The 15,513-nt window shown below is 37.5% G+C and overlaps 1 non-coding gene across 1 annotated transcript; it reads left to right on the top strand.

Moving 5' to 3' along the window:
• The first annotated feature begins 15,105 nt into the window (after positions 1-15,105).
• On the top strand, positions 15,106-15,213 carry LOC148563433 (small nucleolar RNA R71). The gene has a single exon (XR_015884139.1). It is a non-coding gene; the product is annotated as a small nucleolar RNA R71 (small nucleolar RNA).
• The last annotated feature ends 300 nt before the right edge of the window (positions 15,214-15,513 follow it).

The following is a 15,513-nucleotide window of genomic DNA, read 5'->3' on the forward strand; positions in this document are numbered from 1 at the left end:
AAATGATTTTTTCCTATTTCAATATCACCACCAATATACTATATATAGAGCATATAAGTTTGATCTTCAAAAGTTTAGAGGAATTATTGGCTCATTCTTCCTTTTCATTCAACCACTTTTATAAAGTCGGGGGGAAATTGTAAATGAGCTTTTTTCTCTCATTGTTGGTCTCAGACTTTAAGGCTTTCTTTTTGAAGGCATCACTCGAAATATATTTCTCAATCCTTGGCCATACACGTGGATAGGATCCCTTGGTAAATGGTAATGATAGGGCCCGGGCTTTTTCTTTTGGTAGGCGACCAGAGCTCTGTTCCTCACCCAACGTACAACCATTCTTCCCTTTTCTTATCCATTTTGGGTCTTTCGGATGGATAATGGAAACCAAAGATATGTATGTATGTATGTATGTGTCTATCCTTGCCACTTTTTCTCCATTTTCTTTGCCAAACCAGGAATATTATGAAACTGGGCCTGGAAAACCTTCCAACCTTCTTATGGATGCCGATATAGTATATAAAGGGATTTTCTATTGCCACTATCCCTATATATATATATAGTTGTAGTTGTACTTACTAGAATATAAATTAGAGGTTGTTATGATCTTGTGTGTTTATCAATCATCAGTATTCTCACTTCTCAGCGCTCTTCTATTTTACTACTATTCATTATCTCAAAGCGGGTACACTCTTTTAATAAGTGTTAGATGTATATTTAGATAGAGTAGTCGGTACATGAATAATTATAATAATTTATATGGGTTTAGTTTATAATAAATTCAACGAAGAATTAGAGATATAATAAAACAATAATTGACGTCTCAGGTAGTCTCTCACAATCTCATGGACTCAATCTAATTACTCGTTGGTCCCCATCATCAATGTTCTGGATCCGTACCTGCTTTTGCCAAATGCATATGGATGCAGAGGGCTTTGATGGAAGTATCAATGATTTCATCAATCAGGAATAGCTACATTTACCTTTGGAGCTTGTGTTATTAACTTATTATTGACCTTTAATTTATTTAAAACTTCTTAGACAATATATATATATTAGGCTTAATTTAAGTGATTATTCATGAACTAAGCCGAGAAGCCACTCAGATACATTATGGACTGTTTTTACGCTAGCACTGCTATCCTTTTTTCACAAACTTTTCCTTGGTTTAAATCATAAATGTTTATATTATGGACCGCATCACCGTATGGTCAACAAAATAAGGAGCAGCATTACATAAGCGTGAATTGGATGGACCAAATCCAAGCAAATAGTTTTAACTAAAATTAATAAAGAATTTTATTGAATACTTAAGAATGGGAAAGAAGGCAACAATTAGAATTTTGTGAGCAAAAAATAAAATATAAAAAATAAACAATAGTCGCTACTGGTCCTCCATCTAACACCACTATAATAGTGTGTACTACATGTATGTTCATATTGTTATTCGTTTATAATGCGCAAATATAAAGTGATGATGGGTTTGGTGATTTTGTACGTGGTATAACAATATATTAATTATTCTCTACTTGATTTACATACTGTTTGTTGTATTTTATGCTTTATTTTTTCCGTAGGACTTTGATTCCTAAAGCGATAATGCATTCATGACTAATTGACTTTATACAAAGAAATGGCCTATTATCCCCGTAATGATCTCTATGGGCCAGTATTGCCCTTTCCTTTCTGTGTGTGATATCTTCAATCTAGCGTTGTCGCATCTCAATGTTTCAATGCTAAACCACATGTGTATGTATGGATGTAAAACCCCTTTAGGTAATGTTTCTCTAATGAAAAAAAAAAAAGTTTATAGAACAACACTTCATTATGTGTATTATTCTTACAATCATATCTGTTTCTTTGTTAGTTGTTACTACATTTTTTTTACAACTGTAGTTTTAAGAATCCGATGTTGGATCCAAAAAGATTGAAATTGCTATGATGGTTATATAAGAGAATAATAAACTTCGCGTAAACACAAAACAAATAGTGTAATAGTAATTTGAGAACGCTATATGCATCTCAACTCTCAAGTACTTCATGTGTTTGACAATGGAACCAATAGTAGGTTGCATATTTAATTTCACTCGGCACCGAACAAACAAGGAATATGAATTTCCTGTATGCATTAACGGCAATAGTAAACATTATTGCATGTCTTTATTTGAATGACCCAATGTCCTTTTGTTTAATTAAGGTTATTCAATTTTAAACTTTTATTGATTTCGTTAAATAAATTAGTTTTTAATTATATCAAATTATTCGTCTAAATAAAAAGTTAATCTAAAAATATTAAAAAAATTGAAAGACTGATATTTTTATTAAATAATAATAAAAATTAAAATTAATTTAAAAAAATTAATTTAGTAATTAAAATTTATTAAAAATAAAAATTAAAATATTAAAAAAAATCTTGAAAATCGATCTAGAATATATTACTCGAAAAATATGTAATTTATAAAGAAGATATCCGTGCTAACGGCAATTCCTTATTAAATTATTCCACATTTATATCATTTTTAATCTCATATATAACCTTTTCCCATCCCCTTTCATCAGCACATAAAAATTGGGTTTCATTCAGTACTTGAGTAATGCAGTTGACTTATTATTAATTAAAATGACAACTTACTAATTATGCCCGATTTGTTAATCTCATTGTTAAGTCCTTAAATTTTTATTAATCTAAATAAATAATATTATTTGAACATCCAATAACCAATATTATTGCAATACTGATTTAAGAATTTGATTAAAGACGGTTAAGAAAGTAAATAAAACTTTTAATTTTTTCGATATATTAAATATATAAAACCTTTAAAATTTTATATTTACTTTATATTTACAGTAAAACATTTTATATAAAATATTCTTAACTAATTCTATAAAGACCTTGACGGGTCTTTTAGGAACAATGGAACCTCCTCAAGTATTTTATAAAAATATTGAGATAAGTCTCAAAGTAGTCTCTGAAATTACACTCGAACTTCAAAGTGATCCCTGAAATTTATAATTCATCAAATTTGTCCTTAAAATTGCACTCCGAGACTTATAGTAGTCCCTGAGACATTTTCCGTTCATCAAAACCTTAAAACGACGTCGTTTTGAACAAAAAAAAATAAAAATAAAGGTGCAGCATAGACCCCCCAATTCCAACCAAAAAAAAAAAAGAAAAAAGAAAAAAAAAAGTGTAGCGTAGAACCACCCCCTCCCCTCCCTTAATTTCAGGGATCACTTTGAGGCTCGAGTGCAACTTCAGGGACTACTTTGAGATTCGAGTGCAACTCCATAATAGATTATAAATGAGTTAAACCTCAAAGTGGTCCTTAAACTTGCACTCGACCCTCAAAGTGGTCCTTAAACTTGCAATGGCCTCAATATTATCCCCGAATTTAACACATGTGGTTCACGGTCTTCCCTGAAGCATTTTTCAGGGAATATTCTCTAACGGCGCGCTGACGTGTATGGAGAGGCGCCACATTGGATATCTGACGTGGCTGTTATCATTTTTTAACTCAATTTAGTCCCTGAATTATTTTATAACCCTAATCCCCAATTTATTATCAGAAACTACTCTGTTTCTTCTTCTCTGCTCTCCTTCGTCTTCTCTGTCATTGTTGAACGTGATTTGAGTGGGTCATGATGGATGGAGGCAGCAAATTGAGGTTATGATGAAGGCCCGAATTTTGGAGGTTATGATGCTCATGATGTATATCATGATGAGTTAGATAGGACAAATTCTTGGCATTTCGAAGAAATGAAGACACCCCTAACTCAGAGGACGACGACTCATTTCCTGTTTTCAGAGAAGAAACAAGGTTCGGGAAACTCCAATTAGAGGTAGGGATGAAATTCAACACGAAGATGTATTTTAAGGAGGCTGTGAGGGAGTATTGCATCCAGGAAGGTAGAAGAGTTATATTCAAGAAAAATGATATTGTACGATGCAGGGCTTTATGTAGGAGTGAGGAATGTCCATGGGTTATCTATATCTCTAAGGATAGTGAGATTATTTGCCGGCAAGTTAAAACCTTCAATGATGATCATACCTGCCCAAGGAAGACAAAAAATAAAATAGCTAACAGAGGGTGGTTAGCAAACAAGTTGGTGAAGAAGCTTAGGAAATTTCCAAATCTGAAGCACTCTGAAGCTTTAACATACTTCAAACCCCGCAGATGAGCCCACTTTTGACAAGATGTATATTTGTCTGGATGGGTGCAAGAATGGGTTTAGGGCGGGATGCAGACCGCTAATAGGGCTTGATGGAGCATTCCAGAAAACCAGATTTGGTAGACAAATCTTGGCAGCCATTTACCTCATTGCATATGCCATTGTACCAGTGGAGAACACGAATAATTGGAGGTGGTTTCTTGAGCTACTGCAAGAGGATCTAGGGAGCTACACCTAAAATGGGTGGTGTTTCATTTTGGACATGTAAAAAGTAACGATGTCTTTGCTATTTACTGGTTATTGTATTTTAGTAAGGGTTGAACTCCTTAGGTTGATGTATTTTTTGTAGCCATGTTTTGCTTTCATGATTCTGTTTCTATATTTACTGGTTTGTTTCACACATTGTTATTGCCTGTATTGATAGAATGGGGTAGGAGTAGAATTTAATAAATCGTGGGGATAAATTTGCTATCACTTATACATGTGTAGGGATTAATTTCATGTCACTTATGTATGTGTAGGGACCATTTTGATGTCACTTATGTAAGGTGAGGGACCATTTTGGGTCCCGATATTGTAAGTTATTAATTTTAGTGGTTTCGTACAGGGGCTAATCACAGCTGTGCAGGAGGTCTTCCCTGATGTCCACCACAGATTTTGTGTATAGCACTTGCGGAGAAACTTCAATAAGCAATGGAAAGACAATGAACTTAGAGGATTACTGTGGGAGTGTGTAAGATCTACTACTCAAGAGGGATTCATTGAGGGGATGATGAAAATCCAGAGAGCTAAAAAAGAAGCATGAGAGTACCTTTCCAAATGACGAAGAGATGCATGGAGTCGGGCCTTCTTCCCCTCCTAACCAAAATGTGACAACATATGTAACAATGCTTGCAAAGTATTCAATGCCAGAATCAAGGAAGTAAGTGCCAAGCCAATTATCACACCACCAGGTACTTCAACTATTACTCCACCCATCATGACCCACTCAAATTACGTTCAACAATGGCAACTCAACAACGGCAGAGAAGACGAAGGAGAGCAGAGAAGAAGAAATAGAGTGGTTTCTGATAATAAATTGGGGATTAGGGTTATAAAATAATTCAGGGGCTAAATTGAGTTAGAAAATAATAACAGCCACGTCAGATATCCAACGTGGTGCCTCTCCATACACGTCAGTGCGACGTTAAGGAATATTCCCCGGAAAATGCTTCAGGGACGACCATGAACCACATGTGTTAAATTCGGGGATATTAAGGCCATTGCAAGTTTAAGGACTACTTTGAGGGTCGAGTGCAAGTTCAGGGACCACTCTGAGGTTTAACTCATTATAAATAGCTCATTTGAGAAAGGTTAAGATTCAAAGAAAAAAAAATGTCACAACATCAACCTTTCATGATAATTTTACTATTCTAATTGTATCGTATTCCTTATACGTCGGAAAAAAACGAGTTATACCTTGGTAAGATAAAATAAAATTTAAATTAAATTAAACTCTTTATCATAATCGATAGAAGCAGATGACTAACAACACCATCACTGATATTATACTCGTTTCTGTTAAGATTTTTCACTGACTTGAACGTCAGAGTCTTTTTTACAGGTACCACACTTGGGTTCGAGTTCACAAGAGTACTTTACTTCCAAGCTGAGCCACTGTAGTTCTAGGAAGAACGAAGTTGACCTATAACTCAAAAAGAAGTATCCGTGTCAGAACACTAATGAATCGTGAAAAAAAAATAAGATATAATTTTCAAAGGTTCAAAGAATCACATTTAATGAGTTTAATCTCAATTCTAAACTAGATCTTGAGAATAATTTTAATTTTAAAAATATCATCTAAATTAGAGATACAAAGTTAAACAATTTTATGTTAAATAAAATTTATATAAAAAGTATTTAGATAATTATTCGTTATCTAGTAAAAATTATCCAAAATAATTTTAATATAATTAGTTTGATATTTTATATAGTCAGAATATTTGGATTTTTTTAAATAAATAAAATAAAAATTTTATTTACGAATATAGATAATTTGGAGCATTTTTATTAATTTGCATTGCATTACTTATCTCGTTTATACACTATAAATAAGATAAGACACATCTCGAGGTCCACGTATTGTGTTTGCGCACATGTTATGACACGTAGTTTAAGACACGTCACGAGGTCCACATATTGCGTTTGCACATGTGTTATGACATGTAGCTTATCTCGTTTACACACTTATAAACGAGATAAGGTTTAGACGCGCATATATAAGGAACTTGTTCACAGCGCCTCAAGTGTCACTTTCCTTCCCCCTTAACCTTCATTTCTCCCTTTGTCGGATGTTTTCTTGATATTTTTAGATACTCAGACGTTATGGCGTGCACAGATGCACGGGACAATGACAACAACTGCCTGAATGTGACTTAGCACATTGCGGGAGCGATCGACTTCCAGGTTAGTGTTGTTGTTTTTTTCTTTAAAATAAATATGCATATAATTATAGTTAGGGTACTTTTATAGATTTAGTGTTTATACATGAGTATAATGGATTATGTTTTGGTAACATAAAATAGGTTAGTTGGCATGTTATTAACATTTGTTAGGTGTGGAATGTATTCTTACACTACAACAAAGGCGGAGGATAGCGACCAAAAATTGTCGGCCGTTAATCCAACTGCCGCAGCTAACGAAAATACCAGCTATTGTCACTTTGCCACCGCAACTTCTGCTTGAATAACGGCTACTGCATGAAGAACCGCCGGTAATCAACATCTTTATCCTAATTAACTTAGTTATTCAATCTTATTTTTTCTAATAACTAACAATTTTCCCCACAACTGTAGCTCCAAAAACCCACAAAAACAGATTGGAAGCACCCGAAACTCTAAAGTTGCTGCTCCACGGTGAGCCACTGCTGCCCGTCCATCATCCTCTCTCCGGCGTCGACCTTTCGTGCCTCCTCCACAGTGCATAAAACCCCCTGCTCCATCCTCTACGGTGCGCGAGAAATCCTTAAGATCTGCTCTACCCTTCGCGTTTGTGTGGTTGTGGAGTAGTGCGGCTGCCATCCGTCCTTATCTCTCCAGTGTCGACCTTTCACCTCTCCTCCACAGTCTGTGAAACCCCTGCTTCCCCCTCCATGGTGCACGAAATCCCTAATCTCTTCTCCACTTACTTTCATCACATTCTTTGATGAACAAGCACCATGTTATGGAACCCGTATTTGGAATTTTTTTAATTATTACTTGTGAACACAATAAACATTGCTGATAATAAAACTAATTGAAACATGTAGTTAGTAGTATATTGCAAGTAGCATTCCCTTCCATTCCTATAATGCATTTTAATTTAAAGGTTTAACCTCTCCTCAGTCCTCTGTCTATGATCTTTCTACTTTCTTCCTAAACCTTTAGTTCGTTCTTCACCATTGCTATTTCTTTCTTATTTTCACTCTTGATCACTTACAAAGTTTAAATCTCTTTTTTTTTCCTCAAAATTTGGCTATTTTGTCTATATCTTCTATTAGTTGGGGTTAATTGTGGCTTTTTAGAGGTAGGAATTTGAATGTACATTTAATTGAATTTATTGTATGTTTTGTAATTTCTTTTTGTCTCTCATATTCTCATTAATGGATTGCTAAAGTGAAGACCCTGTCTTCAAATTGATACTACACATGTGATTTAGATATTATGTATGCTTTTGGTTTGTGAGTAATTTTATGTAATTTCAATGATCACTTTATACTAGGTTCCTAACCTTCTGCTAGTGTTTGCCTTTATTTACTATTGGTAATTCATACACTATGACTTAGTGAGCTAGGTGTCAAGTAGGCAAAACTGAAACTGTGTCCTTTTTTTTTCTTGTTAACTTGATATTCAATATTTACATTTTGGTTTTGGATCTTAAGTATGTTGATTACTTCTTTATAACTTATTTTGGACACTGTGAGTTTTCCTTGATTATGTTGTTCTTGATCTTATCTACTGAAGTGATTAAATTTAAAGGTAAGCAAAGGATAAAGATACCTAAGAAGCGTTTGGACAATAAAAGTCCCAAGATACAACTTCTAGCACTTTTTGTTAGTATTTCTCTTCTAATGGGTTGTGATACCCATTTACTCCACCTTTAAGGCTATTGAGAGTAAAGACGAAAATGATAAGCACAAGTGGTTATTGTATTGGGTAGGTTCCTAATTTTTCTTCCTTCTCAATGAATACGAAATTGCTTACATTGATCCCTGTCATATACTTGTTCTGAAATCTTGTAATTGTTAGTGCTTATAAGTTACAATAATTAGTTGTGTTTGTATCATTCGAATTTGATTGACAATGTGGTACGCGGAATCGTGATTACACTTTAATTATGTAAAATTCATTGCTCTTTCTTTCCCTGGAAATGGCGCCAAAAACTTGATGCCAAGACCATGGTTCACAACTCCGTGTAACTAACCAGCAAGTGCACTGGGTCGTTCAAGTAATACCTTACGTGAGTAAGGGTCGAATCCCACGGAGATTGTTGGTATGAAGCAAGCTATGGTCACCTTGCAAATATCAGTTAGGCAGATATAAATTGATAATGGTGTTTTTGAATAATAAATAATAGAATAGGGATAGAGGTACTTATGTAAATCATTGGTAGGAATTTCAGATAAGCGAATGGAGATGTTTTTTGTTCCTCTGAACCTTTGCTTTCCTGCTATCTTCATCCAATCAGTCTTACTCCTTTCTATGGCTGGCTTTATGTGATACATCACCACTGTCAATGGCTACTTTCGGTCATCTCTCGGAAAAATGATCCAATGCCCTGTCACGGCACGGCTAATCATCTGAAGGCATCACCCTTGTCAATGGCTTCATCTTATCCTCTCAGTGAAAATGGTCAACGCACCCTGTCACGGCACGGCTATTCATCTGTCGGTTCTCGATCATGCTAGAATAGGATTTACTATCCTTTTGCGTCTGTCACTAACGCCCTGCAATCGCGAGTTTGGAGCTCGTCACAGTCATTCATTTATTGAATCCTACTCGGAATACCACAGACAAGGTTTAGACTTTCCGGATTCTCTTGAATGCCGCCATCATTCTAGCTTACACCACGAAGATTCTGGTTAGGAGATCTAAGAGATACCTATTCAGTCGAAGGTAGAACGGAAGTGGTTGTCAGGCACGCGTTCATAGGGAATGATGATGATTGTCACGTTCATCACATTCAGGTTGAAGTGTGAATGAATATCTTAGAAGCGAAATAAGATGAATTGAATAGAAAACAGTAGTACTTTGCATTAATCTTTGAGGAACAGCAGAGCTCCACACCTTAATCTATGGAGTGTAGAAATTCTACCGTTAAAATTACATAAGTGAAAGGTCCAGGCATGGCTGAATGGCCAGCCCCTCTGATCTAAGAACCAGGCGTTCAAAGATGGTCAAAAAGACAATAGTGAAATGTCCTATTTATAATAAACTAGCTACTAGGGTTTACAGAAGTAAGTAATTGATGCATAAATCCACTTCCGGGGCCCACTTGGTGTGTGCTTGGGCTGAGCTTGAGTGTTGCACGTGTAGAGGTCCTTCTTGGAGTTGAACGTCAGCTTTTGTGCCAGTTTGGGCGTTCAACTCTGGTTTTGGCTCCTTTTCTGGCGCTGGACGCCAGATTTGGGCAGAGAGCTGGCGTTGAACGCCAGTTTGTGTCATCTAAACTTGGCCAAAGTATGGACTATTATATATTGCTGGAAAGCCCTGGATGTCTACTTTCCAACTCAATTGGAAGAGCGCCATTTCGAGTTCTGTAGCTCCAGAAAATCCACTTTGAGTGCAGGGAGGTCAGAATCCAACAGCATCAGCAGTCCTTCTTCAACCTCTGAATCTGATTTTTGCTCAACTCCCTCAATTTCAGCCAGAAAATACCTGAAATCACAGAAAAACACACAAACTCATAATAAAGTTCAGAAATGTGAATTTAACATAAAAACTAATGAAAACATCCCTAAAAGTAACTAGATTCTACTAAAAACATACTAAAAACAATGTCAAAAAGCGTATAAATTATCCGCTCATCACAACACCAAACTTAAATTGTTGCTTGTCCCCAAGCAACTGAAAATCAAATAGGATAAAAAGAAGAGAATATACTATAAATTCCAAACTATCAATGAAACATAGCTTCAATCACATGAGCGGGACTTATAGCTTTTTGCCTCTTGAATAGTTTTGGCATCTCACTTTATCCATTGAGGTTCAGAATGATTGGCATCTATAGGAACTCAGAGTTCAGATAGTGTTATTGATTCTCCTAGTTCAGTATGATGATTCTTGAACACAGCTATTTTATGAGTCTTGGTCGTGGCCCTAAGCACTTTGTTTTCCAGTATTACCACCGGATACATAAATGCCACAGACACATAATTGGGTGAACCTTTTCAGATTGTGACTCAGCTTTGCTAAAGTCCCCAATTAGAGGTGTCCAGGGTTCTTAAGCACACTATTTTTTTTTTTTTTTTGCTTTGGACCTTGACTTTAACCGCTCAGTCTCAAGTTTTCACTTGACACCTACACGCCACAAGCACATGGTTAGGGACAGCTTGGTTTAGCCGCTTAGACCAGGATTTTATTCCTTTAGGCCCTCCTATCCACTGATGCTCAAAGCCTTGGGATCCTTTTTATTTGCCCTTGCCTTTTGGTTTTAAGGGTTATTGGCTTTTTGCTCTTGCCTCTTGGTTTTAAGAGCTTTGGCTTTTTCTGCTTGCTTTTTCTTTTTCTTTCTATTTTTTTTCGCATATATTATTTTTTTCTGCAAGCTTTGTTCTTTGCTGCTTTTTCTTGCTTCAAGAATCATTTTCATAATTTTTCAGAGTATCAAATAACATGTCTCCTAGTCATCATTCTTTCAAGAGCCAACATATTTAACATTCTTAAACAACAACTTCAAAAGACATATGCATTGTTCAAGCATTCATTCAGAAAACAAGAAGCATTGTCACCACATCAATATAATTAAACTAAGTTCAAGGATAAATTCGAAACTCATGTACTTCTTGTTCTTTTGAATTAAAACATTTTTCATTTAAGAGAGGTGATGGATTCATAGGATATTTATAACTTTAAGACATAGTTACTAACTACTAATGACCATTTAATGAAGACACAAACATAGATAAGCACATAACATAAAAAACGAAAAACAGAAGAAATAGGAACAATGAATGAATCCACCTTAGTGATGGTGGCGTTTCCTTCTTGAGGAACCAATGATGTCCTTGAGCTCTTCTATATCTCTTCCTTGTCTTTGTTGCTCCTCCCTCATTCCTTTTTGATCTTCTCTTATTTCATGAAGCATGATGAAGTGCTCTTGATGTTCCACCCTTAGTTGTCCCATATTGGAACTCAATTCTCCTAGGGAGGTGTTGATTTGCTCCCAATAGTTTTGTGGAAGAAAGTGCATTTGAGGCATCTCCGGGATCTCAGGGTGATGAGCTTCATACGCCTCTTGATCTCCATGAATGGGCTCTCTTGCTTGCTCCATCTTCTTCTTAGTGATGGGCTTGTCCTCTTTAATGAGGATATCTCCCTCTATGTCAATCCCAACCGAATTGCATAGGTGGCAAATCAGGTGGGGAAAAGCTAACCTTGCCATAGTGGAAGACTTGTCAGCCACCTTGTAGAGTTCTTGAGGTATAATCTCATGAACTTCCACCTCTTCTCCAATCATGATGCTATGGATCATGATGGCCTGGTCTATAGTAACTTCAGACCGGTTGCTAGTGGGAATGATTGAGCATTGAATGAACTCCAACCATCCTCTAGCTATAGGCTTGAGGTCCAATCTTCTTAGTTGAACCGGCTTGCCTTTGGAGTCAATCTTCCATTGAGCTCCTTCTACACATATGTCCATAAGGACTTGGTCCAACCTTTGATTAAAGTTGACCCTTCTAGTGTAGGGGCGTTCATCTCCTTGCATCATGGGCAAGTTAAACGCCAACCTCACATTCTCCAGACTAAAATCTAAGTATTTCCCCCGAACCATTGTAACATAGTTCTTTGGATCCGGGTTCTTACTTTGATCATGGTTCTTGGTGATCCATGCATTGGCATAGAACTCTTGAACCATTAGGATGCCGACTTGTTGGATGGGATTTGTTAGAACTTCCCAACCTCTTCTTTGAATTTCATGTCGGATCTCCGGATACTCATTTCTTTTGAGTTTGAAAGGGACCTCGGGGATCACCTTCTTTTTGGCCAAAACATCATAGAAGTGGTCTTGATGGGCTTTGGAGATGAACCTTTCCATCTCCCATGACTCGGATGTGGAAGCTTTTGTCTTCCCTTTCCCCTTTCTAGAGGATTCTCCGGTCTTAGGTGCCATCAATGGTAATGGAAAAACAAAAAGCTTATGCTTTTACCACACCAAACTTAGAATTTTGCTCGCCCTCGAGCAATAAAAGAAAGAATAGATGAAGGAGAAGAAGAAATGGAGGAGAGGGAGAGTGGGGAGTGTTTCGGCCAAGAAGGGTGTAGAGGGGTGTGTTGTGTGAGTTTGATGAAGAATGGAGGGCTTTATATAAGGAAGGGAGGGGGGAAAGGGTTCGGCCATATGGGTGGGTTTGGGTGGGAAATTGGTTTTGAATTTTTGAAGGTAGGTGGAGTTTATGAGGTAGGTTTATGGGGAAGAGTGGATGGATGTGAGTGGTGAAGAGGTGATGGGGAAGAGAATTTGAGGTGATTGGTGAAGGGTTTTTGGGGAAGAGTGTTTATGGGGTTGTGTGAAAGAAAGTGGTGAGAAGAAGTGAGTGGAGGTAGGTGGGGATCCTGTGGGGTCCACAGATCCTGAGGTGTTCAAGGATTTACATCCCTGCACCCATTAGGCATGTAAAAATGCCTTTGCATACAACTCTGGGCGTTCAGCGCCAGGTTGGTGGCCATTTTGGGCGTTCAACGCCCATTTGTGTGCCATTTCTGGCGTTGAACGCCAGAACCATGCCTGTTCTGGCGTTCAGCGCCCAGAAGCTGCCCATTTTGGGCGTTCAGCGCCAGAACCATGCTCTGTTCTGGCGCTGAATGCCAGACAGATGCTTCTCTAGGGTGTGATTTTTCTTCTGCTGTTTTTGATTCTGTTTTCAATTTTTCTATTTATTTTGTGACTCCACATGATCATGAACCTATAAAGACATGAAAAACAATGAAAATAAAAATTAGATAAATAAACATTGGGTTGCCTCCCAACAAGCGCTTCTTTAATGTCAATAGCTTGACAGTGGGCTCTCATGGAGCCTCACAGATGTGCAGAGCTTTGTTGAGACTCTCCAACACCAAACTTAGAGTTTGGATATGGGAGTTCAACACCAAACTTAGAGTTTGGTTGTGGCCTCCCAACACTAAACTTAGAGTTTGACTGTGGGGGCTCTGGTTGACTCTGCTTTGAGAGAAGCTTTTCATGCTTCCTCTCCATGGTTGCAGAGGGAGATCCTTGAGTTTTAAACACAAGGGAGTCCTCATTCCATTGAAGGACTATTTCACCTCTGTCAACATCAATCACAGCTCTTGCTGTGGCCAGGAAAGGTCTTCCTAGGATGATGGATTCATCCTCTTCCTTTCCAGTATCCAGGACTATGAAATCAGCAGGGATGTAAAGGCCTTCAACCTTTACTAATACGTCCTCTACTTGTCCATATGCCTGTTTTCTTGAATTATCTGCCATCTCTAATGAGATTTTAGCAGTTTGCACCCCATAGATTCCCAGTTTCTCTATTACAGAGAGGGGCATGAGGTTTATCCCTGAACCAAGGTCACACAGAGCCTTAAAGATCATGGTGCCTATAGTACAAGGTATTATGAACTTTCCAGGATCCTGTCTCTTCTGAGGCAATGTCAGTTGATCCAGATCACTTAGTTCATTGATGAACAAGGGAGGTTCAACTTCCCAAGTATCAATGCCAAATAATTTGGCATTCAGCTTCATGATTGCACCAAGAAACTTGGCAGTTTGCTCTTCAGTAACATCCTCATTCTCTTCAGAAGAGGAATACTCATCAGAGCTCATGAAGGACATAAGGAGGTTCAATGGAATCTCTATGGTCTCTAGATGAGCCTCAGAGTCCTTTGGTTCCTCAGAGGGAAGCTCCTTATTGATCACTGGATGTCCCAGGAGGTCTTCCTCCTTGGGATTCACGTCCTCTCCTCTCCTCACAGGTTCGGCCATGGTGCTTATGTCAATGGCCTTGCACTCTCCTTTTGGATTCCCTTCTGTATTGCTTGGGAGAGTACTAGGAGGGATTTCAGTGATCCTTTTACTCAGCTGGCCCACTTGTGCTTCCAGATTTCTAAAGGAAGATCTTGTTTCATTCATGAAACTTACAGTGGCCTCAGACAGATCAGAGACTAAGTTTGCCAAATTAGAAGTATTTTGTTCAGAGTTCTCTGTCTGTTGCTGAGTGGATGATGGAAAAGGTTTATTATTGTTAAACCTGTTTCTTCCACCATTATTAAAGCCTTGTTGAGGCTTTTGATCCTTCCATGAGAAATTTGGATGATTTCTCCATGATGAGTTATAGGTGTTTCCATAAGGTTCACCTAAGTAATTTACCTCTGCTATTGCAGGGTTTTCAGGATCATAAGCTTCTTCTTCAGAAGATGCCTCTTGAGTACTGTTGGATGCAACTTGCATTCCATGCAGACTCTGAGAGATCATATTGACTTGCTGAGTCAATATTTTATTCTGAGCCAATATGGCATTCAGAGTATCAATCTCAAGAACTCCCTTCTTCATAGGCGTCCCATTACTCACAGGATTCCTTTCAGAAGTGTACATGAACTGGTTATTAGCAACCATGTCAATGAGTTCTTGAGCTTCTACAGGCATTTTCTTTAGGTGAATGGATCCACCTGCAGAAGTGTCCAGTGACATCTTTGATAGCTCAGATAAACCATCATAGAGTATATCCAGGATGGTCCATTCTGAAAGCATGTCAGAAGGACACTTTTTGGTCAACTGTTTGTATCTTTCCCAAGCTTCATAGAGGGATTCACCTTCTTTCTGTCTGAAGGTTTGAACATCAGCTCTAAGCTTGCTCAGCTTTTGAGGAGGAAAGTACTTGGCTAAGAAAGCCGTGACCAGCTTATCCCAAGAGTTCAGGCTGTCTTTGGGTTAAGAATCCAACCATAATCTAGCTCTGTCTCTTACATCAAAAGGGAAAAGCATGAGCCTGTAGACTTCAGGATCTACTCCATTAGTCTTAACAGTATCACATATCTGCAAGAATTCAGTTAAGAACTGAAAAGGATCTTCAGATGGAAGTCCATGAAACTTGCAGTTCTGCTGCATCAGAGAAACTAATTGAGGTTTCAGCTCAAAGTTGTTTGCTCCAAT

Source organism: Arachis ipaensis, chromosome B5 (assembly GCF_059453495.1).
Source record: "Arachis ipaensis isolate K30076 ecotype BB chromosome B5, ASM5945349v1, whole genome shotgun sequence".
NCBI lineage: Eukaryota > Viridiplantae > Streptophyta > Magnoliopsida > Fabales > Fabaceae > Arachis > Arachis ipaensis.